Raw genomic sequence first — 18,343 nt, 5'->3', positions numbered from 1 at the left:
GGGATGAGGTATGTTTAGAGACATAGAGAAGTCATAGGTTTAAGGTTTGTCAAGGAATAGACTATAGTTAAGAGACTGGGTAGTATCGTAAGAAGAAGTAATGAAAAAGAATGAGTTAGGGACCAGGGTGTAATATGAAAATAGAGTGTAGTCAGGAGACCTACTGTTGTCATGGACCTTAGTGCAGTGACGTGCAAGGTGATATATACAAGGAAGGAGGTGTATTTAGGGAGGAGGGCACATACAGGAAGATAGGTAAGTTGGAGAGTTGAATGCTGACATGGAGCAGGGTACGATCAAAAGCATAATCAAAGGACTGAGGGGCTGTGCTGCATAGTTGGTCCTGATCTGAACAGAGTCGGTGTGTAGGTTACATTCAGGAAGTAGACTGTCCACGTGTCGTGTCCCGAGCCAGCCCGCAGGACTCTCCTTCCAGCAGCGGCCCCAGTGCAAAGTCTGAGCTGGGCAGCACGAGTCATGGCTGGACAAGCTTTCAGAAAGTTTCTCCCACTCTTTGACAGAGTATTGGTTGAAAGGAGTGCCGCCAAAACTGTGACCAAAGGTGGCATTATGCTTCTGGAAAAGTCCCAAGGAAAAGTATTGCAAGCAACAGTAGTGGCTGTGGGATTAGGCGTGGAAAAAAAAAAGGATGGAAAGAGTCAATCAGTCAGTGTGAAAGTCAGAGACAAAGTTCTTCTCCCAGAATACAGAGGCACCAAATTGTTCTAAACAACAAGGATTATTTCTTATTTAGAGATGGTGACATTCTTGGAAAGTAAGTGGACTGAAATCCCTGTTTGAAATGGTGTCACATGAAACTGTCCATTCCACTGACGTTCTGAACTATTCATCATGTAAATAATTTCCATGCCTCTCTTTTATAATAAACTGATGATGCCTAAACTAAAAAGAAGAAGGGAAGAGGAAGAGGAAGGAGGAAGAGGAGGAGGAGGAGGAGGAGGAGGAGGAGGAGGAGGAGGAGGAGGAGAAGGAGAAGGAGAAGGAGAAGGAGAAGGAGAAGGAGAAGGAGAAGGAGAAGAAGAAGAAGAAGAAGAAGAAGAAGAAGAAGAAGAAGAAGAAGAAGAAGAAGAAGAAGAAGAAGAAGAAGAAGAAGAAGAAGAAGACTGTCATCACAGAGCAAAGTGTATTCTAGAGCAGACTGTAGCAGCCAACAGAGGGGTCAGGAAGAATAGGATAGCCAGGGAGGAGAGAGTTTTTCAAATGTAATTAAAGAAGCCAGTTATTGTCAGGGAGGCTATTACAGAGCCAAAGAGAGTGAGCCAAGCTGGCACTGGGGAAATTGAGACACCAACTTTGAAGTTCAATTCATAGTCAACATCTATTAGCCCTCTGGATCTCGAACCTTAGCTCTACACAGCAAGGTGTCAAGTGTCTATTGTAAACTAGGAAGTCTGCTAAGTGTTCTTCCACCTGCTGGTTGCGCAATCGCCTAGACCAAGGGCAGGTGTTATTTTGGCCTAAAGGAAATCACAGAGCCACAAAAGCAGAAACCAGTTTCTGAATGATGCCAAGGTACTGGGATCATAGGAAGGATTGGCACGGGGTAGCTGTGCTCTGTGTTTGTACAAATAATAATGGGAATAATTATAAAACTCAATCCGTATGTGCCTGCCAGCCTTCGGCACTTTATGCAATGTTCGCTGAAATTCACTATGTACAAAGAAAAGAATAGTATTTTATGCAATGAAATAGAATGCTTTATTCAAAATGATTTTTCAGCTTCAGAGAATAGTAATAACATTGTACAATAAACCAAACCTGGAGTAGATAGAGGATCCCCACCCCCATACTGCCAGCTGTTAATACAGTTTGACAATATACCTAATCAAAACCACGTAGCTTAATTGCCTTTAATGCATTCATAATTGTATTTACCAAGACTTCAGTACACAACCTACAATACACACATGTGCCTTGATATACAGCACATAGAATCCTCCCACGTTTGAGGAAATAGAAAGTAATTTTAAAAGGTGGTTATTAGAAGGGAAATCCTACAGTGAGTTTTTGTAAAAATTATTTTATTTTACATGTTGGGATAAATTTCTTTCTTTCTTTCTTTTTTTCTTCTTGTACCACACTTTTATGCATGGGTACCCATATAGTATATGCTTACTAATTAATAGTTAATCAATGTATGTTGAGTAGATCCAGCTCAAAGAAGGCATTTATAGTCTCATAAATCAAAATGGAATGAAGTTGTCAAATGGAAGAACAGTTTAGTTATTAGACTAGCTTATTAGAAATGAGCATCTTCTTGGAGGGAAAAATGGATGTGCCGTAGTTTGCAATTTCAAGGCAAGCCTTAAGAGATGCACAGATATCTTACAACCTGTAAATCTGCACATCTTGGGAAAAGAAAGATGAGATTCAGTAAGATTTGGTCAGTGGAGAGTTTCTTTGTATTAGAAGAGTATTCCCTCTACACAGAGTACATCTCACTCACTCTGGAGAATAGCTAAAATCCATGGGTCTTTCTGTAAAACCTACCTGAATATCTTGCTATGAAATTCCTAAGGTTGAATTACGTTATGTTGTAAATGGCATATCTAAGCTGCTTGCTATGTTGAAGAAAAGCCTATTTTCAATTCCCCCATGATCTTTAAACACTTCTTAGCATATGTGGCCCTTTATTTCACACAAGGAAAAATTGGAATCTTTATGAACATAGAATGGTGTTAGACAGCGTAAGTTTTTAAGTATTTGCATGTAATATAGATGAGGCTGGAGTCTATTTATTTGGATCTGAGCAGAAAAAGTTGGTTTGCATATTGACCTAAGTTCACTTTCATCCCAAAAGGGATTGCAGTAGCTATGGTGTGGACCGGAAGAGCATCCTTCGGGGCTTCCATATTCATAGCCAACTTAACTCCAGAAGGTAATTGTTTTTCCTGGAGAGCTGCAATTACATTCATTGTCTTATTTCCTGATTAGGCTCAATCTGAATAAGATTAGTCCATATCACCTCTATTTTCTTATCTGACTCAGGAAAATGTGTTTCAACAAACCCAAGATTCAAAGCATTCTTCTCTCCAGGTCTTACCTCCCAAAAGAAAATCATCTCTGAGTTTCCTCTGCATTTTGTATTAAAGCCTGTTATCAAACATCACACAGTGTGTATGACTCCTACTTTAAAGAGGGCAATTGAAAATAATTTGTAAGGAATCCTAACAGATTGCTTTCCTCTTTCCTTTTTCTCCTGGAGTACAAGGTCACAACAACACTGCAGTGAATCTGTGTGGAGTCATCCTGTGCCATTAACCCTGCCTGAACCTTATTTACAGTAACACCTTCACAGACTTCTGTCTCTTACTCATAGAGATCTTAACAGTGACTTTACCCTTAACTTTTACCTTTTCTCTCTGACTTCATCCACCAGCCCTCCAAAATCTAGCACACTTTTTTTTTTTATACCACTTGTACCATCTCCATTTAACCAGCAATCATTAAGGTGTTATTGAAAGTCTTGAACTGTCCTAGGCCCCAGAGACACTGAGATGACAGGATCCAGCATCTGCTATAATGAAGCTCAGTCTCAAATTAGGGAGACAAAATTATATATAAATGGCTACAATTTGGGGGGAGGGATACTAGAATAGAAGTCTTTCAGATACTGTGTGAATTCTTGCCCCACCCAGCGGGGTCTTCAACGGGGACCTAAAGGGAGGGCCGGTGAATGAGAGGTTCAAGAGACACAAAGAATGAGAGCAAGACAGGACGTCTGATCAAGCTCCAAAATTTTATTTTTCTCTCAAGGCATATATAGGTAGGCAAAGGGGGTTGCGAGCAGGAAGGGACTTAATTATGGGGGTTGCAAGCAGGAAGGGACTTAGTAATGGGGGTTGCAAGCAGGAAGGGACTTAATTATGGGCTGTTCGCCCAGCAGGAAATGTTGCTCTGAAGGTTATCTATCTACCCATGTCTAACTGCCTAATTGCTTAACTGCAGCTCATTCACCTGATATCTGAGAAGAGGTTCTGGTATCTGTGGGAAGAGGTTCTGTTGCTATGGAGACTTAAGCAAGGCCTAGATCTAAGAAAAGAGGAGAGAAGCCTAAATATGGCAGCATGTGTGTCAAGGGTCTCTTAGGATTATGGCTCCCGTCAAATTCTAAGGACTAACTTCTCAAGTCCAAGAAAAAGACTCAGTCAGTACGAGAGACACCAGTGAGACTAGAGGAGATTGTGAATGGGTCATAAGGAATTCTACATATCCTAATAAGAAGTTTATTGTTTTTGCTAGATGATGGAAAGCTAAGAATTAACATTTTAGATTGGTATTAACATGTATAAAACTCATATCTAGATAAAAGCTCAGTAGATGTTTTTTGTTGGTGAATGATTAAGGATGAGTGAGATCAAAACTCAAGAAATATACAGGAGAAATTCAGGAGAAATTATTGTATCCAGTACTAGAACCATGTAGCTGGCTAAGCTATTGAACTATACATTTTAAAGGGTAAACTATAAAGCACACACAAGAAAAGGAAAGAAAGAAAGGAAGGAAGGAAAGAAGGAAGGAAGGAAAGAAGGAAGGAAGGATAGCTTAAGAATTTTAGAACCAAGTACTTTTGCTGACAAGTATAATCAATAGACAAAAATAATTTTATATAAACACTGTATACAAGATAATACGGTTGCTGGTGATAGGAATACAGGTTAACAACTCTAACACTACCATACAAGTACCTGGAGGACTAAAGTAAGTAAATGAGGGTCAGAGCTGGAGCCAGATTTCTCACTGTTAGGTAGAGAGATTACACAATAAACAAGGGAGAGGGAAACAAACCAAGCATCAGAGACCCTAATCTCGTATTTAGCCCACTATGTGCACAGAGGGCAAGGAGCAGAAATGACTGTAGACATGTACAGATACATGTGTCAGCACGTATGCATTCCTTCCCTATAAGCTCAGAAGCAACTGAACCCCTGAGTCAATAAACCTATTGCTTTTGTCCTCTAAATACATGGTAAGAGTCATCCCAAAGATGACTGGGACAAGAAAGCCCCTGGAAAAGGTTGCCCAAAACTACCAAAATTGTAGTTGGGTGTGGTTGCAGAGAAAGAGGGTTAAATTCTAGAGTGAGAAGTCAGAGCATTCAGGGATATTTGTGTGTAGAACAACAAAGATGTTCTCATTCATCCCATAAAAAGAGGACCAGTGCTGTGGGATGTCTTTCTGTACGCTGTGAATATGTGTTGCTCCCATTGGCTAATAAATAAAGCTGCATTGGCCTATGACAGGGCAGGATGGAGCCAAGCAGGAAAATCCAAGAGAGATAGTGAGAAAAGAAAGGAGAGTGGGAAGAGACCTAACCTGCCATCCAAGGAGCAGCATGTAATGGGACACAGGTAAAGCCTTGGAACGCGTGGCAATACATGGATTATAGAAATGGGTTAATTTAGATGAAAGAGCTAACTAGCAAGAAGCCTGAGCCATTAGGCCATACAGTTTGTAATTAATATAAGCCTCTGAGTAATTATTTTATAAGCGGCCGTGGGACTGCGGTTGGGAGAGATTTGTCCAGACCACTGGACAAGGCAGGAATGGAGAAACTTCCCCCTACAGCCAGGTTACAGAGTTTAGGTAAGGGGTGAATTAGTTTGACTTAGGGTTGTGACTGTTTCTACACCATCAGTGACATAACTAATCTTCCAGTATGTCATATAACTACTGTCATTGCCTTGAAATATTCCCTGGACACTCACTGGTTCCGATTGGATCCATGTACGATGAGAAAATAAATAGCCAGCTGGTCACGGCAGTCGGGTGCTTTTCATTTCCAAGTCAAGATAAAGGAAGAAAGAAGGAGGAAAAAAAACCAGGATAGGTAGAAATGCAGACCTGGAAAATACCAACACTCAGGGAGTAGTTTCTCATAGTTGCTGTCCAAAAGATTTAATCATAGATCTTGGAGAAATGGCTGAATCTAAGTCCAGGGTGGGGAAAATACAATATAAACCCAAAACAGCTTGTTGCTCCATCAGTAAAATGATAACACAAAGCTGAAAGTGTGGACTTATGACAAGGAGATACAAAAACCAGACTGAAAACCTGCCAGTGATCTAAGTGGAGTGTGGTGGTACACACTTTTCACCCAGCACTTGGAAGGCAGAGTCAGGGTATCTTTGTGAGTTTCAGGCCAGTATGAAGAGTTTTCAGGCCAGCCAGGATTGCATAGAGAGACCCTATCCAAATAAAATAAATAAATAAAAATTTCAATGATTAAAATTGCAGTTATTTAAACAAAATAAATGACATACTATTTAATTACAATCCAGAATTTAAAATAAATACCCATGAATGCATCCTGATATAAATAAAGAAGAAGAAATACATCTCATTTAGAATTATCAAGCAAAAAAAAACTGATAATGTTGATACTAATCATTGCTTAAAGAGATGAGTTCTGTATCTGGCTTCTCTGTGTCCCAACAAGGTCATTGGAGAATTTTAAAGGAAAATAAAAGCTTTTGGAAAAGGATTATTGTCTCACCAAAGAACTTTGAAATAGCTGGAACACAGTCAGCTTCACGGTGCCCCTTGCCTACAATGTGCACTGGTAGGCCCTTACTCGTTCATATGTATACAATCCTTTATGGTTAATTTGAGTTATTTCTCTCCTCAAACTTGATGGCAAGTCAATGTGGCACAAAATGGGAAGGACTTGCTGATTTAATTTCAGACTCTACATATTTAACTGTACCTAATATAACCACACAATTTAGTACAACTCTATTTTAACTGGTAACTATTTCTTCAGCTGAACTGTGGAACTGTTAAGAGTAAAGAGTTTGTTATATATTGACTTTATATTCTCTGTAAGATATAAAGAAGTCATAGGTGAGGTATTCAAAACCAGCTTTGACCGTTGGAGTATGGCCATCTCTAGAAAAGTAGACAGTATGGCTGAACGCACCGATGAGCAAGCCATTGAGGGCAGTGAGGGAGCAGAGAAGAAGATGACATGTTTTCTCCGTCTGGCTGGGGAAACACAACCCATGTGTTTACATTTTTCCATATTGGAAATAATTGTAGCAAGCATCTTGTGAATTTTACAGTCCCATACCAGGAATTAGAAGCTGAATCTTAATCAGCAATTCCAACAGCATGCGAAACTTCCTGTGGACTTTTCTCTCCTGGCACACTGATGGATGACAACACCGTCTGTGGCCTTCTCAGTCACCACTTTAGAAAGGTGAAGGAGTTGCTCTCTAATGACTTTTCATTGGCAGGCATGAGGGAAGCCATCCTTCACTTTTCAGTGGTTGACAATTTCAGGAAGATGCAAGCAGTTGAAGCATGGCCTCTGGGGACCATACTTTCTGGAGATGTAATTGGCTTGAAAACTTATATTTCTTGTCGGTCTTTTTTTAACCATCAAGAAAATACTTGTGGTAAACAAGTATGGGCTACACAACTCTCATTGTCTTGTTTATATTTTGCCCTTTAAAATGTATGGATACTGGCAAAATGAAATACAAGCATCAAAGGAAAAAAGGTCATTTGAATGGAAACATTCTTTACTAATTACATAAAAATCAAGCTTTGTTGCTGATGCTACAAAGTTAATTATATAAATAAGGAAATAAATAATAAGCAGAATGATATTAGTACCTCCACTGTATGTCAAAAAGGTGACATTGCTACTCTACTAGGCACTACACAACTGTGGCATATCCTGCTCCTTTCTGGGTCCAAAAAAGAAAATAAAATGGGCTTATTTTAAACAAGAAGAATAGAGTTGAGCATAGGCAATCAATAGAATGAGAGATAGAATTTTTTTTTTAAAAGCAAAATAAAGGATGGAGAAGAAACCCAGGAAAACAATAGACATTATAGCCAACTTGTAGGCTACCAGGAACAAACGTAGAAAGGGTTACACAATCTCAGCATCCTGAGTTATCTGGAGAAAAGCATGATCATATCAAGGCCACTTCCAGAACATTTTATCAAAACTCCTAGATCTTTGTATCCTCCACACCTTCTTTTCCTAGTATACAGCAATTGATCTGGATAGAATTCATGTTTCTCTATCAGAACTTTCTGGTGAAGTTATGACTGATAATAGATGATGTATTTACTAGGAATTTTACACTTGCAACAATAAGGTTGAAAATGTAATGTTTGCATATCTTGCAACACTAAAAACTGTGCAAGAAATACTTCAAATAAAGAGATGAGGAGGGGGCTAAGACATCAGTGTCTACCACATAATGTAAACACTAGAGAACCCGTTGCTGTCTAGTTGGTGCTATGTGACCTGATTTAGGTCATTACAAACAAGTACTGCTAAGAGAGGTGGCACTTGACTATTGGAAGCCTGAGGATCCCATGAGGATCAATACTAATAATCAAAATACAAGACTAGAAAATGAGGTGTGAAATTCTAGGGGGCAAACACAAAGCAAGTTTTTCTTAACCACTTATATCTCATTTTCAAGCTTCTTTCTAACCATGATGCCGCAACATAAAATAGTGATTTAGAGAAAGATCTGGCACACAGTAGCTGAGATCTAGTCCTGAGTCTACCAACGAATTATCCTGAAACTTCAACATAAGTACGTGAACTTTCTGTGCATCCATTTTCAGGTATAAAATAATCATTTTATATAATTTTATTTTCATTTACATCATAGTCCTAAAGAGGAAATGCGTTAGTGCATAAAAAAATGTTTATGTCAGCATCTATCATAGAGCACACACAAGTCAGCTCTTCTTTTCCATGACCAGCTATAACACTCAGGTGCAGAAGTACCGATGTTTTGAATTCACAAAGCAAGTAATTATTCTGGTCTCTGTCCATGCTGTTGAATTGTATTTTGTATTTTCCTCAGCCTTCAAAGGATACTCACATTTGCATACTCATGTAAATGTATAACCATGTATCTACAAACACCGGGATTCACACGTGTAATGTGTGCTTCCACAGATGTGAAATCATGTGCAAAACGGACTAGCATTGCAGCTGTCCCCATCTCTTCCTGCATCTGATACCTTTCTTCTCTTATAGAAAGTGAAGGGGGAAATGTCAATAAATTATTCATTACAGCAATCTGACGATAGCTCAGCAAATAAGAAGGGCAACAGGACACCGTGGAAGAAAATTTATTAAAACAATAAAATTTTCCACCGATAACCTACTTCACTCTTGATTTTTCCAAGTAATTAATTTTTTCACAAATGTATCTCCCTTACATAATTTGATATTTATGGTGTTAATCTACAAGAGAGTGCATTTTTTCTACACTATTTTTTGCCTAAGCTTCATATTGATTTTCACAGTGAAAATAAAGTGTTCCCAGATATTAGCTGCTCCAATTGTTGGCATTTCAGACATTTAAGTGTAAGCACCCAAAAGAGGTTTGGATATATATGAACATCAAAGCAGTGTTTCAGGCTTTGCAGGTCGGGGCAGGGGAGAAGTCTAAAGAGATAGCGTTTTAGTCTTTGTTTGTAAATATGAATAAGAGTCGTGGAGATAAATTTCAGTTCTTCAAGTGATTTCTGAAGAATTTTCATCTAAAGAAATCTTTGCTCATTTCTTATATGGTGCAAACTGTCAAGGAAGGTAGATATATAGACTATTGTTAACTCACACTACTATGAACACCATTGTCATACATGATGACAGCTTTTTGTAGCCATTATCCAAAGAGGAGACCATCTCTCTTACCTCAAATATTGGAAAGCCATGGTAAAGGCAATTCTGAACAGCACCGCAACATGCCTCAGAATTACAACTAGAAACTCCCATCTGAAAGCACCCATTAAAAGAAGCATTCACGGCACTGCAGTGAGAATCATTAACTACAGCCCTTACACAGTCTTTTGACTATTTGCCTTCTGAAGAATTTCACTAATATCCTACTGTTTTTCAGGCAATTAAAATGCAAATAAACATTTAAGGGTGCTAGATAGAAGCTCAGATTTGAAAAGGATATCACTCTACATTCACCAAAGCTGCCTGGTTTCTTTTAATTGAATGCCGTTTTGTAGACGCACCTTCTGATTAATACTATTCACGCAGACAGACTTTTAACTGGAAGCTAGAACTTTTGTTTCTTTGCTTTTCATGATAAAATCTGATTCTTCTCCCTACTGTGGCTTGTAAGAGTATTCATTTTTTTAAAATATGAGGCATAAACATCCTTTCAGAATTGGAAATTTTAAATCTCAACATTGGGTTGAAGAACCTCTCCAGAAAGCACTAAAGAAAAAAGACATTGATGTTTTCTTGCAGATAAAAGAATGGCAGCAATGAGCTGTTGCATTGTGTTCATTGGCCAACTCTTCACCCATGAATAAATGTATGATGAGGAACATTAATCTGTAAAAGAAGACTTCCTAACAAGAGATAGCCAGATGGTGCCATGGCAATATAAATGCTCCTAATGGAATTATGTGATGCATCTGCAACTGATGTCGAGGTGTTCCATCTCCTCTTGTCTGCACATAGGCTGATATTATCCCAGTCTGCAATTATAATAGCTATCATAATTGTTCAAGGAACTGATGAAGATAAAAATGTCCCTTTATAATACCCAGAGTGGTAAAAGTGAAACTTGGATTTCATAGTATTTTCCAGCAAATCATGTTTATATTCAAGTACAATTCTTCAAATGCAATTTCATTTTCTCCTTATTTCTGCATACAGTCCTATAGTAAACACAGAAAGATACCCTGTCACAGGAGATGCTGTCTATTGAAATACATGATTTTTTTCCTGTTTTTGTCCTCATTACAGATCATCACTAATAATCACTAATTAGAAGAACTAAACAAGCAGTGACAAGTGTTTCACTCAATTGGGAAGTCAAAGGAGGTAGTCTGAGACTGACTGTCCCAAGCAAGTTGTCAGGTGATTGGACATGACGCCCTGGATCTGAGGTTGTTTCCTCCATGTTTCTATCAGTATAGTAGAACAGTTTAACAGATATTGGCTACTATTATACAAATGTTTTGAGACAAGAAAGAATGTAAAGCAGATAGCCACTTGCTTAAACCAATGAGAGGCTTAGTATACACATAAATTGAGGCCCAAGATCTGGAATTAAGTATTCAATGCTTTGAAGTGGTCAGAATATGCTGCCCTCATATACATTATTCTGCACACGGATTATTTTCAGAAGAACATTATTGAGAATTACAAGATTCAGAAAGAGTTCTCTGTCTTCCTCTCAACTGCTTAAAACCAAGCATGTGTTTCTTTTCTTTTCCTTTTTTTGATACTATAATATAATTACATCGTTTCCTCTCCCAAATTTTCTCTTATACTTCCCTTTGCTCTCATTTAAATGCATGACTGCTTTTTTTCACCATTAATTGTTGTTTACAGTTACACATATATGCCTATGTGTTCTATTTGGACTTACAATGTACTTAACAAAAGAGAAATCATTCCTGGTGCTGGAAACACAGAACTAGTCAAGTCATAGAACTTGGAGGAAAACCTGCAACTGCCACTTTGCTAACTCAACACAATACCTAGCTAAATATTTGTCCTTGTGCTCACAGATGAATGTACTCCTCCCTCATCATCAAAGAAACTTCTCTTTGCAATAGATGAAGACCTTTATAGAAAATCACAGCCAATCAAAATTGTGGAGCCCAATCCCAACTGATAAAACTGATAAATATATAGATAAAGATATAGATAGATAGATAGATAGATAGATAGATAGATAGATAGATATAGGTGTAGGCATAGGCATAGATATAGATCTATATATATACATATATATAGGTATAGATATAAATAACCTATCTATAACATAACTCCTGTACCTAAGTCTCAGGGACCATTTCAGAAGAGAGGCAGAAAGATTTTAAGAGCCAGAGGAACAGGGAGTTTTCTATGAGATTGTGTGTCCTAGGGATGTCAAAAGGATACATTTCCTTTTGGTGTCCCACTGCATGAGGAAGAGGAAGAACCATTGCCATGGGAGATGAAGTCATCATTGAAAGAAGACAGTGTCAACAGATCTCACGATAACTCCTTATTTCAATGACACCCCCCATGTAGTCACTACTTACTTGAAGTTACTTATCATTTGTCAAAGCCAAACACTCACTCATTTGTGAAAATAGTATACCCAAATCTAAGCACTCTTTTGAGTTTAAGTATTTTCTGTCAAGTCAAATGTACAGGAAATATTAATAAAATCCTATAGCCTTTCTCTTGTCAGAGCTCCTTTGTTACTTTAATTAAAAGGCTCCTCAGTTACTGTTCCCAAGAGAGTAGAGGAATGCTATCCCTCTTTATAGCTAGTCAGATACAGCACCTTCAAATTCAACAACCTTAGCTCCCTACATGCTTCTTGTTTGTTAGTACAGACTACTTAATTACTGGTATCCTGGCCAGTGTCACCCGCTGAGCAGAGATCAGAAACATTGTAACTCCCCTAGCTTTACCCAGATTCTTCCTTTGTCTGACCCACCTTTAATTTAAACCTTTCACAATTGCAACTTCCATTGAACTCATTGAGGAAGGTTTTCCCCACTTCTTCCATACACAATGACTCTGTTTCTGAAGACTGTAAGTAACTTAATCATTTCTACTCATTTATGTACAGCATGTTTTCCCCTATATTATGCTCTTTTCCCCATGTTTTATCACTGTATATTCCTAAGAATTGTGCTTTCCAATTGTGTATGTTCTGTGCTTATATCTAATCCAAAATATAAACAATATTGAAGAGATATTCTATTGATTTTCTACATGATCCTGATGGGTTTAAAAATCGATAATCTTGATCCCAAAAGACATTTTCCAGCTATTACTTGAAAGTGGAGAAATTCTGCCATATGAGAACACAGATGACGTAAGAGCAGAGCATTATCTGAGCTCAGGTGGGTGGTTCATGATGAGTACACAGAAGAAATTTATGGCATGGAAACCAGCATCATCAAGTGTTATGGTAGATGCCATTCACTCACTCATTTGCTCGTCGATATTAGGGTATGCAGTGGGCACTGTGGTTAGGAATGCAAGGATGCCCTCAATCCTCCCTTTGAAGAGCTCAGAATCTGAGTCAGTCTGGAGCCAAGCTAAACACTTCTTTTTTTTTTGTGCATCGTGGCAATACACTCAGAAAGGACCTTAGGATGGAGCTACATAGAGATTGAATCTTTAAAACAAAAGATAAGAGAAATCTCAGTTGATTGACACAAAAAGGATTACTAGCGAGCTATCAGTCAACCCCAGAGGAGATGCCTCTTTGAAATAAATGATTAGAGTGACTGTTCAAGTTGATAAGAAGAAAACACTCATTCATTTTTATTGGCATGTATCACTCATACAGAATCATGGGTTTCGTTGCGGTAGTTTCACAGGTGAACACAATGTACTTTGATCATGCTCACCCTTCACACCTACTCCTGTCTCTTTCTCCTTCCTGCTGGTCCCTACTCCCGACTCCCAACTCTTCTCCTACTGCTTGCTTCTCATTTTGCTTTTTAAATCTAGATTCTGCATATGAAAAAAAAAAATTTTCTTTCTGAGAGATTCATTGAGTAATCCAGGCTTATTTGATGCCTGTAAAGGATAACGTGCTGTATCACTTACTAGGTGACAATATAATAAATTTTACTTTTGGTAAGATTAATATCATGGTGATAAATATATAAATAATTATTTTGTTTTGATAACAATGATGAAAATTTCACAGAAATAAACGTATTGGTTATGAACTCATTTAAAATGTGGGTGTTGGCTGGCTAGGAAGCTGAAGTTGAGTTTCAGGTTGACTGAGTAGGGTTTGCATATGTGGTATTTTGAAGGAGGTAAAGGCATTACAAACCAAAAGAAAAGTGTGTGCCTGGGGGAGGAAGGAAATTGGCCTATCCTCTGTTAACTGGATTTCAGTCACTTTGGTCAATTCCATTTCCATTTTAGAGATCACCAAATGAGTACGAAATTTGCTGAAGCGAATCTCCATAAGGTTCCTGTCTCATGAGGCTATTCTAGGCAATAACGTTTGTGAAATGAATAAAAATAAAAGTTGAACATAGACATTTTCTTTATTGCCTTAATTCACAACCTGCCTGAGTCACACTTGCTTTGGGAACCATAATTTTGAGTTTCTGGACTCGAATGCACTTAAAAGTTCTCCTCACAAATGGGAGGTGGGAAAGAGAAAAGTGTTAGGTGTGAACGGCAGACACACAAATAGCTGCTCTGAAGGAAATATGACAGTGTCACTGAGAGAACAAAAGCACTTTTCAAAATCACATTTAAAATATCTTCAACAGCATCAGGGAGATTCAGGGGGTAACACCCCAGAGCTTTGTGCTGCTTGTGGTAAATTTTGCCCCATTCACAGCCATTCTTTCTGAGGTTTCATTCTAAGATATTGAGGGTAAACTGGAATATAAAAATTGGAATTTTTTTGTTTCAAACAGCTAGTCCAGTTATATTGTCTAAAGAAAAATTGTGCATTCAGAATCATCTATATGGAAGTATATTTTTGGAAACTTTTCATGATGACATTTAATTCAGTTTGAAATTTACTCAACTAATGAGTCAATGTGAATTCATTTTATTAAAATTTTAGCTCATAATATTAACTCCCTAATAAGGTTTTGGTGCCATATTTAAAGAATATAGTCAGTATTGATGTTATTATGGTATGTTGTCAGGGTGATTTTTACTTTTCACTAAAACATAATAAAATTGGAAATATAATAGCATATAGTCTTAGTATATTACTATGGCCTGCATTTTTCTATAACAGTATAGAAGTTATTATTACTAAATGTTTCCCAAATTCCATTCAAACTAATTACTCTAGTACTAATAAAGTTACTCTTCAAAGTATTTTTCATAAGTCCTGTTGTGATGCATTCAGCTTTGTGGTATTTGTAATATAGATAGCTAAAAATCTTTAAACCACATCAAGTTTTAATCATAACATTGGGCTCAATACATAAAGGAACCATCAATTAATGAACCACTAGCTATCTATAAATAAAATGCATTGTTTATAACTAATAATTTGTTAAACAAAACACTGACATGCTTCATCCACTCCTTTGACACATTTACAAACTGTCTATTCTGTGCACTGAACATATTGATCTGTTTTATGTCACCACAATGCCTGCATTTTAATGGGAAGACAGTTGGGTCTCTTAAAATTACAAAGATAATCATCAGGGTAAATGAACATGAATCATCTTAATAGAAGAACTACTTTGGGAGTCAGGGGACTCCTCTGATGTGATGTGTCAGCTTTAAAAAAAGGATAAGGATTTACAATAATTCCTCAGTGGTTCTGAGAATGGGCATTCCCAAGCTGGGAAGATGGTTCAGCGGGTAAGACAGATTGCTGTACAAATAAAAGATCTGAGTTTGAATCTCAGAACCAATATGAGATTAGGGCAGAGTTACCTGCACCTTTTAACCCAGATACTGGGCAGTTAGAGACAGGGGGCCACTTAAGCTTGTTGGCTGCAAGACTAGCTTCATGTTCAGTAAGAGGCCCTGTCTAGAGGCAATAAGGAGAACACAGCAAGGCACCCACCATCTTCCTCTGGAGTTTGTGTGTATGCATAGGCACTATACCCATTCATATCTCTCTCTCTCTCTCTCTCTCTCTCTCTCTCTCTCTCTCTCTCTCTCTCCCTCTCCCCCTCCTTCCCTTTCTCCCCCCTCCTTCACACACACACACACACACACACACACTGAACAAAAGCAAAAGGGGGGGTATCATTGTTCCATTTGGAGGAACAGGATGCTCCAAAGTCAAAGGATGGAGAGGGTGTGTAAACTCAAGATACTGAATTTTTGTTCAAGTCAAGGCTTCAAATAAAGAAATAAAAGAGCAGGTACAGTAGCTGGAGAGACAGAAAACTGGGTGCTAAATTTCATACCAGGTGCTTTTAGTTCCTTCGGAAAGAGTGGCTAAGCAAAAGTTGGAAATATAATTAAGTCATTTTATAAATAGCCAACAAAATACTCATGCAAGAGTGAAGATGACATTGGAGGGATGGGAGACAATTAAGGATTTGTTATGAAGCCTCCTAATTTTTAATCTGCTTATTTCTGCAAGGAAACTCAGAACCAGAACACTGCAGGCTTGAGTTATCCAAGTGGTGCTCCAGAACCTTCCCGCGGAGTCCCTTTGATCATTAGTTAAGATGAGGGTTGAGTCATGATCCTTGCAACCTGTAGCACAGGTCTCAACCAGACCCCGGGGGTCTAAATACAGACTTCAGCTGGGGAATTGCAAATACTGGAAGACAGAAGCTCACTGGGCAACGAAGCAAATGCACAGGGCACCGGAAGCTTTGTGCAATTAACCTTAAACTTTCGTTTGTGGATCACAGGATGCCGATGAATGTGTGTGTGTGGAAGAGATGGGCAGAGCTTTACTGTAGCCACTGCTATTAACTCATTGTAAGACTTTGTGGAAGTTTTTAACTTCTGAATGCTTGTTTCCTCATCAAGAAAACAACTTCATAGAATGGCGTGAGGATAAAAAGAAAGAATTCACACAAGATGCTGAGAATGATGCAGCACACATTGAACTTCAAAGACAATAATAAAATTACTTCAGTGATCATAAGATTTTGAGCATGTGATGCCTTGACTAGATTTCATGTTCTAAGAGAGAAAGCAGATGTGAAATGTGGATGATGGTTATGTTAGGGCTGTATTTTGGGAATGTCATTGTGAAGGAAAGAAAAAAACTAATAAATAGTTTGTTTTAAGGAAAAAACAATAAGTTAACTAGTTGTGGGGAGTATTGACATGGTAAGAAGGTAGATGAAATAAATGGACTTGTAGAATAAAACTTTGCACAAAAAGATTCTTCCTCTAAAATTATATATATAATATAAAATACATACATATATACATGGAGCATTATGGAAAACCAAGAAACTCTGTTATAATTTAGGACACATGTATGGATATTGTTAACATTTTTTTTCTGAGTCAGGCTATTCAAATATACATATAAAATATATGATAAATATATAACATATAGTATAAAATATGTATTTACTAAATTTTTTCTTTATTTACTCAACCAGGAGCCTTTTGAATTGCAGCATAAAAGTTTACAATTTTTGGAAGAAATAGTAATTGTAAATTAAAAATAAAAATTAGGTAAGCATGAAGTATGTAATGTTGGAAGACAATATATGCTTTTCTATGTATATCAAAATTTTTATTAAATAACTTCATAAAATATGAGCAATTGCCAATTGCTTCCAATCTATATTATATACAAAATTTCCCATGCCTTTTGTTTCCCTTAATTATTGCGGTACTTTACTTGATATTTCTTTGTCTAAATTCAGCTAGTGAATTCATGACACTATCACATACAAAAATTATAGGCTTATAAACCATATGCATCCCTGAAAATTGCTTCTGATTTGAGGTAAAGTAATGCTAACATGGATTTCTTTGGAACAGTGGTTCTCAATCTTTCTAATGCTGTGACCCTTTAATACAGTTCCTCACATTGTAGTGATCCCTCAACCATAAAATTATTTTTGTTGCTATTTTATAATTGCAATTTTTCTACTGTTATGAACCATAATGTAAATATTAGATATGCAGGATATCTGGTATATGACCCCTGTGAAAGAGTTATTCGACCCCCTAAAGGGTCATGACCCACAGCTTGAGCAATGCTGCTTTAAGAAATTTGATTCTTGTATTCTTTCATGTGATAGACTTGAACAAAACAATAGTGTAATATAGAAAAAGAATGATAGCCAGAAGTTAGCAGAACACTATTTAGCTGTCAACAGTGTTCTACTTTATAAAATAGAACTGATGCAGGACATTTCCTTTCACTATATAATTGCTAAAAATACAAAAGCATGCAATAAAAAAAGGTGGGGAAAACTGACAGGAGTTTAAACCTGGGTCCACAAATTTATCTCATTCCCTCCATTATTCTACAGTTTTCCCTCTTGAAATTTCATTGGTGTAACATTTAAGGGTAACTAGGATTTAAAATAAATCTCATTGCTGAAATTATAGATAAAAGCCATTTCTTACATTGCCAGTCACTAATGGGTCATGTGATATAATCAAGCTTTATATGATCATCAAAAAATGATGAATGTTAAAAGCCCAGTGTCATTAAATTATCAGTTGAAAATGAAAGTAGCATGTGTCCTGTAAATATCACCAATCCAGGGAAGATAGAATACCCATTTTATGTTTTTATCACTGATTTTTTTCTTGAAGTGCTGTGGAGATAGATAGGTTTGAGGTTGGAAGACTGAAAATTCAAAGAAGCTTTGAAAACATGAACTTAAGTCTCAGTTCCATGAAGTTAAATTCTCCACATTGATCTTC

The 18,343-nt window shown here is 37.4% G+C and overlaps 1 pseudogene; it reads left to right on the top strand.

The window, feature by feature from the left end:
- Positions 1 to 477: 477 nt before the first annotated feature.
- Positions 478 to 788, top strand: LOC128115196 (10 kDa heat shock protein, mitochondrial-like; annotated as a pseudogene).
- Positions 789 to 18,343: the final 17,555 nt, after the last annotated feature.

This window comes from Peromyscus californicus, unplaced genomic scaffold, assembly GCF_007827085.1.
Source record: "Peromyscus californicus insignis strain IS unplaced genomic scaffold, ASM782708v3 Scaffold_1__1_contigs__length_55948999, whole genome shotgun sequence".
In the NCBI taxonomy this organism is placed as follows: Eukaryota; Metazoa; Chordata; class Mammalia; order Rodentia; family Cricetidae; genus Peromyscus; species Peromyscus californicus.
This window is presented reverse-complemented; position numbering and strand designations above follow the sequence as displayed.